Source organism: Budorcas taxicolor, chromosome 12 (genome assembly GCF_023091745.1).
Source record: "Budorcas taxicolor isolate Tak-1 chromosome 12, Takin1.1, whole genome shotgun sequence".
NCBI lineage: Eukaryota > Metazoa > Chordata > Mammalia > Artiodactyla > Bovidae > Budorcas > Budorcas taxicolor.
In genome coordinates this window covers 51985405-51997219 of record NC_068921.1, presented here as the reverse complement: position 1 = coordinate 51997219, position 11815 = coordinate 51985405, and the positions used below count along the sequence as shown (strand labels likewise).

The following is an 11815-nucleotide window of genomic DNA, read 5'->3' as shown; positions in this document are numbered from 1 at the left end:
CCCCACTATTTACCCATCACTGTAACCATATAAGCACTCAGCACAGTAGAAAGTGAAGTTTATTTCTGCTTTCTATAGTATCATCCCACACCAGGTGTCCAAAAACTAAAGACTGTCGATACCTCCGTGCTGTGTGCTTTGCTTAGTCGCTCAGTCCGACTCTTTGCGACCCCATGGACTGTAGCCCGCCAGGCTCCTCTGTCCTTGGGATTCTCCAGGCAAGAATACTGGAGTGGGTTGCCATGCCCTCCCCCAGGGGATCTTCCTGACCCAGGGATCGAACCCAAGTCTCCTGCATTGCAGGAAGATTTTTTACGTCTGATCCTTCAGGAAGCCCCATCAATACCTCTAGTTGTTGTTAATTCTTCTTAATGGAAGAAAGTGACCGGATTATAATCTCATTACAAAGACAGTTGACCTGCCCATGATTTCTCCCTTTAACGGTGATATATTGTATCTAAACATTTTTACATGTAAGACGATAAAAGTATAAAATTCTCAGTTATTAGTTATGTATTATTAATTAACCAAAGGTATTGATATATAGTACATATCAAAGAAAGAGGGAAATGTATAGAATCTGTTTATAGTGTCCTGCTACATGTTTTGAGATAGAAGATAACTTTTTGTTTAACTTTCTTGGAAGCATTTCTCCCACCTTCTGCCTGTGAATGCATAGTAAATATTTTTAAAGATGAGGAAGATATAAACTACCCTCATATTTATGTCCACTGAGCCCTTTTAAGAAAAGAATCACATTTTACTAAGGCATCTGATTTTAAATTCATCTATTCTAAATATTTCTATAAAGAAAGCTGAGCACCAAAGAATTGATGCTTTTGAACTGTGGTGTTGGAGAAGACTCTTGAGAGTCCCTTGGACTGCAAGGAGATCCAACCAGTCCATTCTAAAGGAGATCAGTAATGAGTGTTCATTGGAAGGACTGATACTGAAGCTGAAATTCCAATATTTGGCCACCTGATGCGAAGAGCTGACTCATTTGAAAAGACCCTGATGCTGGGAAAGATTGAGGGCAGGAGGAGAAGGGGTCGATAGAGGATGAGATGGTTGGATGGCATTACCAACTCAATGGACATGAGTTTGGGTAAACTCTGGGCGTTGGTGATGGACAGGGAGGCCTGGCGTGCTGCGGTTCATGGAGTCATAAAGAGTTGGAGATGACTGAGCAACTGAACTGATTCTAAATATTGAAATTTTAAAATTTTCTCTCCCCAATGGATTAAAAATTGAGGCAGGACATAATTAGAAGCTAAATACATTCACTGTGATCTAAAAATTAAGCCAAATTAGATACTTGGAACGTATATCATCACTTCTTCCCTCAGATTCACCTACCAGTTTAGTAGTCCATTCACTGTCTCATTCGTTCACTTACTCATTGAATAAACTTTTAGCTGGGTGAGCTCATATATTTCAGATTCAAAAATGAAATGAAATGACCTTTATTTTGTGGAAGCTTGAGGTTTAAGGTGAAGTAGAGTCTGGTGGCTCAGATGGTGAAGAATCCGCCTGCAATGTGGGAGACCTGGGTTTGATCCCTGGGTTGGGAAGATCTCCTGGAAGAGGGCATGGCAACCCACTCCAGTATTCTTGACTGGAGAATCCTATGGACAGAGGAGGCTGGCAGGCTATGGTCCACGGGGTTGCAAAGAGTCAGACATGACTGAATGACTAAGCACAGGGCTGGTAAGGACAAGGAGAGTCAGATTTGTAAACGTAAAACTGGCACTGTGTGACAGCTCGCAGGATCATCTTTTATTTGGGCATAACAACAAGATATGAATATATGGATCTTTTAGTGACTCAACACAGCTTGGGACTAAGTGGATGAAAATGTTCCACTGACTGGATAGTTGTGTTGCTGACCCTGGTGCTTGCCTACAACCACTGGGTGTGGCCACAGGACTAAGTTTTGGCCAAAGAGACTGATGCAAAACATTGGATGGCACCTTTGGGACAGCTGAACTGCCATTGTTGCCTGCCTTCCTCTTGGTCACCAGCATGTGTCAAGGTCAGGAGTGGTGAGATCTGCCCCTACTCACAATAATGGGGTCAAGGGTAAGCTGGGAATAAAACCAGCACTGGTCTATATTTTTTAATAAAATATTAATTGATATTTAATTGATTAATTAGTTTACTCATTTGTCTGTGTTGGGTCTTTCATTGCAGTACTTGGGCCTCTCAAGCTGCAGTGAGCGGGCCTCTCTTGTTGTGATATGGTGTGTGGGCCCAGCTGCCCTGAGGCATGCGGGATCCTAGTTCCTTGACCAGGGGTTGAACCCATGGCCCCCACATTGGAAGGCAGATTCTCAACCCCTGGATCCCCCAGGGAAGTCCCTGTATTTTGGTGTACTCAAATCTATTGCAGTGAGATTCCCTGTGAAGAACCTATTTTGATCATAGAAATAAGCATCTACTTTTCCTTCTAACTTTGGAAATAGGACATTAGTTTTCAGCCAGACAGAAATGAAACAACATAACGATCGAACCTGGCAATCCAACCTCTTTCACACAAGCAAGAGTGCCAGTCACCAACAAAGGTTATTAATACTTTTGAAGGTCAAAAGAAAACTTCAGTGGAAGGAATATTGGTTAATGGAGGAGAAGCTGGAAAGGCTCTGCTCTCATGGTGGACTCGGAGCTGTGGGCTTCAGACACGTGATGTCTGAAAAGGAGGCTAAAGAGATGCTGAGAGACTGTAAAGGCACAAGGTGGGAAACGATCTTCCCTTTATTCCCTCTTGGTTGGAAACCCCATTATATACTCTGTTGGCTCCCTGAACTCCTCCTTTGAGGAGAAAAGAATATTGAAGAGTAATCCCATGTCTGTTAAGTGCTATTTTCAGCAGGCCCTACTCGTGGCCTCATTTCCCTCCTCGAACAGGTTGGATTTATTTCATCATTTTAATCCCTCCCTTGGCTATACCTTCAACTTCCTCCCTGGGTAAATCCAACTCTTAGCTTCACCCGAGTAGCTGGAAATAGCTGGGGGAACAAAACATATGCCTTTTGATGTTGCTGTACAGGATGCATTGTTATTGCCTTATCCTGCTGACAGGACAGAAAAAAAAGAGTGGCTCACTAGTTCTCTGGATTGAATATCTGAAGGTTTGATCAGAATATTTAAATACCTAACACATGTTAGTATATATTTAGCTTTCCTAAAGTGCTCTGACAAAGCATTCAGGGATAATTGTTTTTGGTAGGTTGAAGTTGTGTATAACTCAGGAATAATACTGAATAAAAAATACAGCTTATTTGAAGCTTATCAAATACGTGGCTTTTCCAATATTTTTAAAAGATGTTCAGTTTTAAGGACATTGAATATGCTTACATTATTCTATAATATTCTTATTGTTTAATAAACTCTTTCTAGGTGGTATAAAGGAAATTTTTAACTAAGTCCAGGTTATTCAGCCCTGGGATTTCTTTGGAAGGAATGATGCTAAAGCTGAAACTCCAGTACTTTGGCCACCTCATGTGAAGAGTTGACTCATTGGAAAAGACTCAGATGCTGGGAGGGATTGGGGGCAGGAGGAGAAGGGGACGACACAGGATGAGATGGCTGGATGGCATCACTGACTCGATGGACGTGAGTCTGAGTGAACTCCGAGAGTTGGTGATGGACAGGGAGGCCTGGTGTGCTGCGATTCATGGGGTCACAAAGAGTCGGACACGACTGAGCGACTGAACTGAACTGAACTGAGGTTATTTTTTTAATTGGTCAAGTTCGTTCGTTCATTTGACCAGTATTTGTTGAGCACACGTTATGAATGTGATAAACATGGAGTTCTTTACTGTAAAATTAGCTTCTGTTCTGTCTACATTCCTTGCTGGGGACAGGAATCCTGCCTGCCTTAGACAGAGCTGTCGACCTGGAACTCAGCACACAGTGCCTGATGTGGGATAGGCACTCACGCCTGATGATGAAGGGTGATGAAGACTCTTTCAGCAAAAGGGACCAGATAATCCAAATACGTGTAAAATTCCTGACCTTGGAAGAACTATCCACTGTCCTTGGGGTATACTGACACCTGGTTTTATATTAAATAGGGTAGGATTAAGTTAAAATTCCAGTTGTGATAATGTTACTCATTGGGACTGTTCCTGAGATAAATGAAAGCTATTTCTTTCTATCTGTAGTATCCCTATGGATGAGAAATTTGTAAGCAATTATGAAGCCCAGGGAAGCCTGGCATGCTACAGTCCGTGGGGCCACAAAGAGTTGGACATGACTTAGCGACTGAACAGCAGCAAATGGATGAGATATTTGTAAATGATTATGAATGCAGGGTCGTAGACCATTTTGGGGGCACAGACCAAGGGTAAATAATCAGAAGGTGATGAAATTTTGACTGTTTCGTTCGAAAAAATATTAATTATATATTTTATTTCTTTTTTCTCTTGTTTCATAATTTAGCTATTCTCTACTTGATATATATGTATGAATTCCTCAATCCTTATGGTTTTGCTATTACAAACAGTTATCATTATATGTATATCTTTTGCACATGGGCCAATATTTCTTCATGTTGGGTTTCTAGAAGTGAAATTGCTGGGGTAAGGGAATATATTTAATTGTTCAGTTCAGTTCGGTTCAGTCGCTCAGTCGTGTCCGACTCTCTGTGATCCCATGAATCACAGCACACCAGGCCTCCCTGTCCATCACCAACTCCCGGAGTTTACTCAAACTCATGTCCATTGAGTCGGTAATGCCATCCAGCCATCTCATCCTCTGTCGTCCCCTTCTCCTCCTGACTCAATCCCTCCCAAGCATCAGGGTCTTTTCCAGTGAGTCAGCTCTTCACATGAGGTGGTCAAAGTATTGGAGTTTCAGCTTCAATATCAGTCCTTCCAATAAACACTCAGGACTGATCTCCTTTAGGATGGATTGGTTGGATCTCTTTGCAGTCCAAGGACTCTCAAGAGTCTTCTCCAACACCACAGTTCAAAAGCATCAATTCTTCAGCACTCAGCTTTCTTCACAGTCCAACTCTCACATCCACGCATGACCACTGGAAAAACCATAGCCTTGACTAGACGGACCTTTGTTGGCAAAGTAATGTCTCTGCTTTTCAATATGCTATCTAGGTTGATCATAACTTTCCTCCCAAGGAGTAAACGTCTTTTAATTCATGGCTGCAATCACCATCTGCAGTGATTTTGGAGCCCAAAAAAATAAAGTCTGACACTGTTTCCACTGTTTCCCCATCTATCTGCCAGGAAGTGATGGGACCGGATGCCATCTTAGTTTTCTGAATGTTGAGCTTTAAGCCAACTTTTTCACTATCCTCTTTCACTTTCATCAAGAGGCTTTTTAGTTCCTCTTCACTTTCTGCCATAAGGGTGGTGTCATCTGCATATCTGAGGTTATTGATATTTCTCCCAGCAATCTTGATTTCAGCTTGTGCTTCTTCCAGCCCAGCATTTCTCATGATGTACTCTGCATAGAAGTTAAACAAGCAGGGTGACCGTATACAGCTGTGACATACTCCTTTTTCTATTTGGAACCAGTCTGTTGATCCATGTCCAGTTCTAACTGTTGCTTCCTGACCTGCATACAGATTTCTCAAGAGGCAGGTCAGGTGGTCTGGTATTCCCATCTCTTTCAGAATTTTCCACAGTTTATTGTGATCCACACAGTCAAAGGCTTTGGCATAGTCAATAAAGCAGAAATAGATGTTTTTCTGGAACTCTCTTGCTTTTTTGATGAGCCAGCGGATGTTGGCAATTTGGTCTCTGGTTCCTCTGCCTTTTCTAAAACCAGCTTGAACATCAGGAAGTTCACAGTTCACGTATTGATGAAGCCTGGCTTGGAGAATTTTGAGCATTACTTTACTAGCGTGTGAGATGAGTTGCAATGTGTGGTAGTTTGAGCATTCTTTGGCATTGCCTTTCTGTGGGATTGGAATGAAAACTGACCTTTTCCAGTCCTGTGGCCACTGCTGAGTTTTCCAAATTTTCTGGCATATTGAGTGCAGTACTTTCACAACATCATCTTTCAGGATTTGAAATAGCTCACTGGAATTCCATCACCTCCACTAGCTTTGTTCGTAGTGATGCTTTCTAAGGCCCGCTTTTCACATTCCAGGATGTCTGGCTCTAGGTGAGTGATCACACCATCGTGATTATCTGGGTCATGAAGCTCTTTTTTATACAGTTCTTCTGTGTATTCTTGCCACCTCTTCTTAATCTCTTCTGCTTCTGTTAGGTCCCTACCATTTCTGTCCTTTATCGAGCCCATCTTTGCATGAAATGTTCCCTTGGTATCTCTAATTTTCTTGAAGAGATCTCTAGTCTTTCCCATTCTGTTCTTTTCCTCTATTTCTTTGTATTGATCACCGAGGAAGGCTTTCTTATCTCTCCTTTCTATTCTTTGGAACTCTGCATTCAAATGTGTATATCTTTCCTTTTCTCCTTTGCCCTTCACTTCTCTTCTTTTCTCAGCTATTTGTAAGGCCTCCCCAGACAGTCATTTTTCTTTTTGGCATTTCTTTTTCTTGGGGATGGTCTTGATTCCTGTCTCCTGTACAATGTCATGAACCTCCATCCATAGTTCATCGGGCACTCTATCTATCAGATCTAGTCCCTTAAATCTACTTCTCACTTCCACTGTATACTCATAAGGGATTTGATATAAGTGTAGTTGATTTATAATTTTATGCTAGTTTTTGGTGTACAGCAAGGTGATTCAGATATATATAATATAATATATACATACACATAATCTTCTTCATGTTCTCTTCTATTATGGTTTATTACAAGATATTGAATATAGTTCCCTGTGTTATACAGTGGGACCTTGTTGTTTATCTATTTGATGTATAGTAATTTGTATCTGCTAATCTCCCCAAAACACGGGATACCTCATAAATTTGCCTGTCATGTTTGCGAAGGAGCTATGCTAGTCTTCGCCTGTTGTTCCAGTGTTTAGCAGATGTGCTTCTGAAGTGAGCACTAGAAATGTTTTAGGAGTAAAGAAAAATTGAATAGAAAGGGTAGATCCTGAAAATGGGAGGCAAGGTTGGAAAGAAACACCACCTGTTGTGCTCTGAAATTGTAGAATCTTAGAAAGAAAGAAGAGATCACTTAGTATAGCTTCTTGCATCACGCATCCCATCTCTGTTCCCCATCTTTATTGGTCTATAGCTTAGATCTACAGTAGGAATGGGAACCCAGCTTTTGTTGAAGTGGCCTTTCTGATCAGTGGGTGGCAGTAGTTCAAAGGTTTTTCTTAAGCTTAACTTGAACTTTTCCTTTTAATAACATATATCTGTAGCTTCCAGTTTTGCCCTATAGTTTTGGAAAGAATACAGCTTCCATGCTGCCTCTAATAATACTTCCTGCTATGCTGTTCTACTGTTTCTAGGCTAATATAATAATAATAAAAAAAACTCTTGTCATTTTATATCTGCTCTATTGTTTTTAGATTTCTCACAACCTTGTTTATACTCTGTGAAAATATACTCTTGCCTATTAAAATAATACTTTTTCTTTACGTATTGCTAGTCTCATTTGTGATAAGAACCCTTAACATAAGACTTACCCTCTTAGCAAAATTTTAAGTACACAATACAGCGTCGTGAACTATAGGTACGATGTTGTGCTGTAGATCTTCAGGACATCATCTCATCACTTAACAACCAAAATATTGTGCCATTTGATGAATACCTCCCTGCTCCTCTCTCCACCCAGCCCCTGGGAAATACATTCTGCTCTCTGCTTCTATGGGTTTGACTATTTTAGATTCCTTATACAGGTAATATTATGTAGTATTTGTCCTTCTGTGTCTGGCTTATTTTACTTAGTCTAGTGTCCTCCAGGCTCATCCATGTTTTCCCCCAAATGGCATGATTTCCCTTTTTTAAACCTGAATAATATTCCATTGTGTATGTATATACACACCATCTTTTCTTAATCTATCTGTTGATGAACATTTAGGCAATAAAAGCAAAAACAGACAAACGGGAATACATCAAAATAAAAACTTCTGCACAGCAAAGGAAAAAGTCATCAAAATTAAAAGGCAACCAACACAAAGGAAGGAAATATTGGTAAATCATATATCTGATAAGAGGTTAATCTCCAACCTATATGAGAAACTTATTTACTTCAAGAGCAAAAAATAAAAAACAAATAACCCACCTAAAAAGTGTGCAGAGGAATTGAATAGATTTTTCTCCAGAGAAGACATGCAGATGGCCAAGAAGTATATGAAAAGATACTCAGAATCATTAATCATCAGAGACACGCAAACCAAAACCACGGTGAAGTAACTCTGAGGAAAAAGATGTCTATAATAAAGCCTACGGAAATACCAGATGTAGTTTTACTGTCAGTTATTGTGTTTTTATTATTGCATGCTCAGCTTTTCTCTGCAACATGAGAGGTCTGACTTGAGGCCTTTTTCTACCTTTCTAAGGCCCTTTCCAACCTTTAAAAGCTATTGTATTTGAGTGTGTGTGCATGTGTGTGTTACAGGCATACCATCTTACTGGCTCTTGAACTTGCAGTTGATGCCGAGACCCAGATAATTTTTCACATGAACTTCTGCTAAGCTGCATTTTAATCAGCTCTGTGACTTTACCTTTATCCTTATTATATCCTCTCGTTTGTTTCTTTTTGTTACTGAAGCCCATGTAGATGATTTTGAACGTCCGTTCCCTATCTGTTGCATTGGTTAGCCCACTAAGATCTGTGTCATCTATAAATTTTGCTAGCATGATTCTACATATGCATTTAATTTTTATTTTGGTTTCTTTAATTTTGATTAATTTAATTGCTGATAAAATAAAAATGCAGTAGTTAAGAGCTAAAACAGAATCTTATTTCTAGCTTTTTTCTTCAGTTTGACATGGTTCCATTCATCAACAATCTTTAAATAGACCTGTCTTATCAACAATGTGTCCATCTAATTGGGACTATTATCCACCTTACACTTCTCTAAATTGTCCAAAAAGATATCATGAATGAACTGTGAAATCCTTGCAAAAATATAATATACTGTGTCTACAGTATCACCACACTTCATGAGATTAACAATGCCATCCAAGAAGGGGAAATGTTTTGTTTGACCTGACTTACTCAGGGTGTGCTCATACTGTCTCCAGAAGGCAGTTCCTCTCTCTCTCAAAAGCTCAAAACCAGTTTAAATCATCCACTCTGGAGTTGTTAACGGGAGGAATGTTAAGTTTTCTAGTGTCTATATTCTGGGAACCATCTTTTCTCTCTCCTTGGAAAGCAGAACATTTGATTGTCTCCTTTATGACTAGAAAAGATCAGTCCTTTGACATGCTGTTCATATAGAGCCTAGAGACGGAAGACATAGAAAGATCATGGGTGCTATGCCATGTAAGTGCTCAGGCGTGTCCGACTCTTTTGTGATCCCATTGGCTGTAGCCTGTCAGGCTCATTTGTTCATGGGATTTTTCAAGCAAGAGTGCTGGAGTGGGTTGCCATTTCCTCCTCCAGGGGATCTTCTTGATCCAGGGATCGAACCTAAGTCTTCTGTATCTCCTGCATTGCAGGCAGATTCTTTACCTGCTGTGCCATCGGGGAAGATAGCTGTAGGGGAGGGAAAGGTGAGTTTTGGAGAGAATGCAGGCATTGTCAGTTTAGTTACAAAATGCTTTCTTCTATGATTGTTTCATGTCTTTTTAACAGAATCATTCATAAATAATACATAGTCAGTTCAGTTCAGTTCAGTTGCTCAGTCGTGTCCAACTCTTTGCAACCCCATGAATCGTAGCACACCAGGCCTCCCTGTCCATCACCAACTCCCAGAGTTCACCCAAACTCATGTCGGTGATGCCATCCAGCCATCTCATCCTCTGTCATCCCCTTCTCCTCCTGCCCCAAATCCCTCCCAGCATCAGAGTCTTTTCCAGTGAGTCAACTCTTCGCATGAGGTGGTCAAAGTGTTGGAGTTTCAGCTTCAACATCAGTCCTTCCAATGAACACCCAGGGCTGATCTCCTTCAGAATGGACTGGTTGGATCTCTTTGCAGTCCAAGGGACTCTCTAGAGTCTTCTCCAACACCACAGTTCAAAAGCATCAATTCTTCAGTGCTCAGCTTTCTTCACAGTCCAACTCTCACATCCATACATAACCACTGGAAAAACCATAGCCTTGACTAGACGGACCTTTGTTGGCAAAGTAATGACTCTGCTTTTGAATATGCTATCTAGGTTGGTCATAACTTTCCTTCCAAGGAGTAAATGTCTTTTAATTTCATGGCTGCAATCACCATCTGCAGTGATTTTGGAGCCCCCCAAAATAAAGTCTGACACTGTTTCCACTGTTTCCCCATCTATTTGCCATGAAGTGATGGGACCAGATGCCGTGCTCTTCGTTTTCTGAATGTTGAGCTTTAAGTCAGCTTTTTCACTCTCCTTTTTCACTTTCATCAAGAGGCTCTTTAGTTTCTCTTCACTTTCTGCCATAAGGGTGGTGTCATCTGCATGTCTGAGGTTATTGAGATTTCTCCCGGCAATCTTGATTCCAGCTTGTGCTTCTTCCAGCCCAGCGTTTCTCTGCATAGAAGTTCAATAAGCAGGGTGACAATATACAGCCTTGACGTACTCCTTTTTCTATTTGGAACCAGTCTGTTGTTCCATGTCCAGTTCTAACTGTTGCTTCCTGACCTGCATATAGGTTTCTCAAGAGGCAGGTCAGGTGGTCTGGTATTCCCATCTCTTTCAGAATTTTCTGCAGTTTATTGTGATACATAGTAGATTCATAAATAAAGAATATCTTCATTAATGAGTGAAGATATTTTCTATTTATGTCTTCTTTTATGTCTCTGATGCCAATGTATCCTAAACAGCTAGTTTATCTCTGCTCATGGTATGACAAATACAGCAGAGGATCTCTTCCACCTGCTGGAGTGGAAGCTGAGAGCACAACTACTATAGCTCCTCTGTTAAAAATATCATGGACTCCACAAGGCTGTCTAAAACTTGATCATAAGTTCAGGGAGACTAAGAAGACTAAACTTGTAACCACACAAGCTCTTACACTAAACATGTGTAGTATCAGTTCTTTATAGCTTATGAAACTCTGGCTTCTTGCTGATGAACAGGCATCTTTCCTCAGAAGAAGTTAAGTTTCACTTCCAATAAAACACTGTTTGGAAATTATGATGGTTAATTTTATGTGTCAACTTAGCTAGACTATGGTGCCCAGCTGTTTGGTCAAAGACTAGTCTAGATGTTGCAAAGATATGCTTGGAGACATGATTAATATCAATACTTACAATTAGTCAGCTTTAAGTAGATTATCCTTGATGATGCAGATGGGCCTCATGCAGTCAGCTAAAGCCCATAAGAACCAAAACTGAGATATCCCAGAGAAGAAGGAATTCCATGTCAAAAACTGAGATATCCCAGAGAAGAAGGAATTCCAAGTCAACGTAGCATAGAAATCCCGCCTGCCAGCCTCCCTTCCTGCCCTACAGATTTTACTTAAGACTGCAACTTCAACTCTTGTCTGAATTTGCAGCCAGCTGGTTTGTCCTACAGACATCAGACTTACCAACCCCCATAATTATGCAAGCCAATTCTTTAAAATTAATCAACCTCTCTCTTTTATAACTATCATTTAATAGATATAGCTATAACATACAACTATCTCTATGCTATTGGTTCTGTTTCTTCAGAGAAAACTGACCGATAAGGAAGTTAACATCCCTCCCTATGATGTGACATTGACATATGGAACTCCTGACGGCTCCGGCCATTACTGGCCACTTGCTTTGATATTTCATACTTCCTTACAGATTATGGGTCATCCATGAC

General features: G+C 40.5%; 1 non-coding gene across 1 annotated transcript; it reads right to left on the bottom strand.

Moving 5' to 3' along the window:
• Positions 1-6871: 6871 nt before the first annotated feature.
• On the bottom strand, positions 6872-6978 carry LOC128057909 (U6 spliceosomal RNA). Its single transcript, XR_008200365.1, has one exon. It is a non-coding gene; the product is annotated as a U6 spliceosomal RNA (small nuclear RNA).
• Between the last annotated feature and the right edge of the window lie 4837 nt (positions 6979-11815).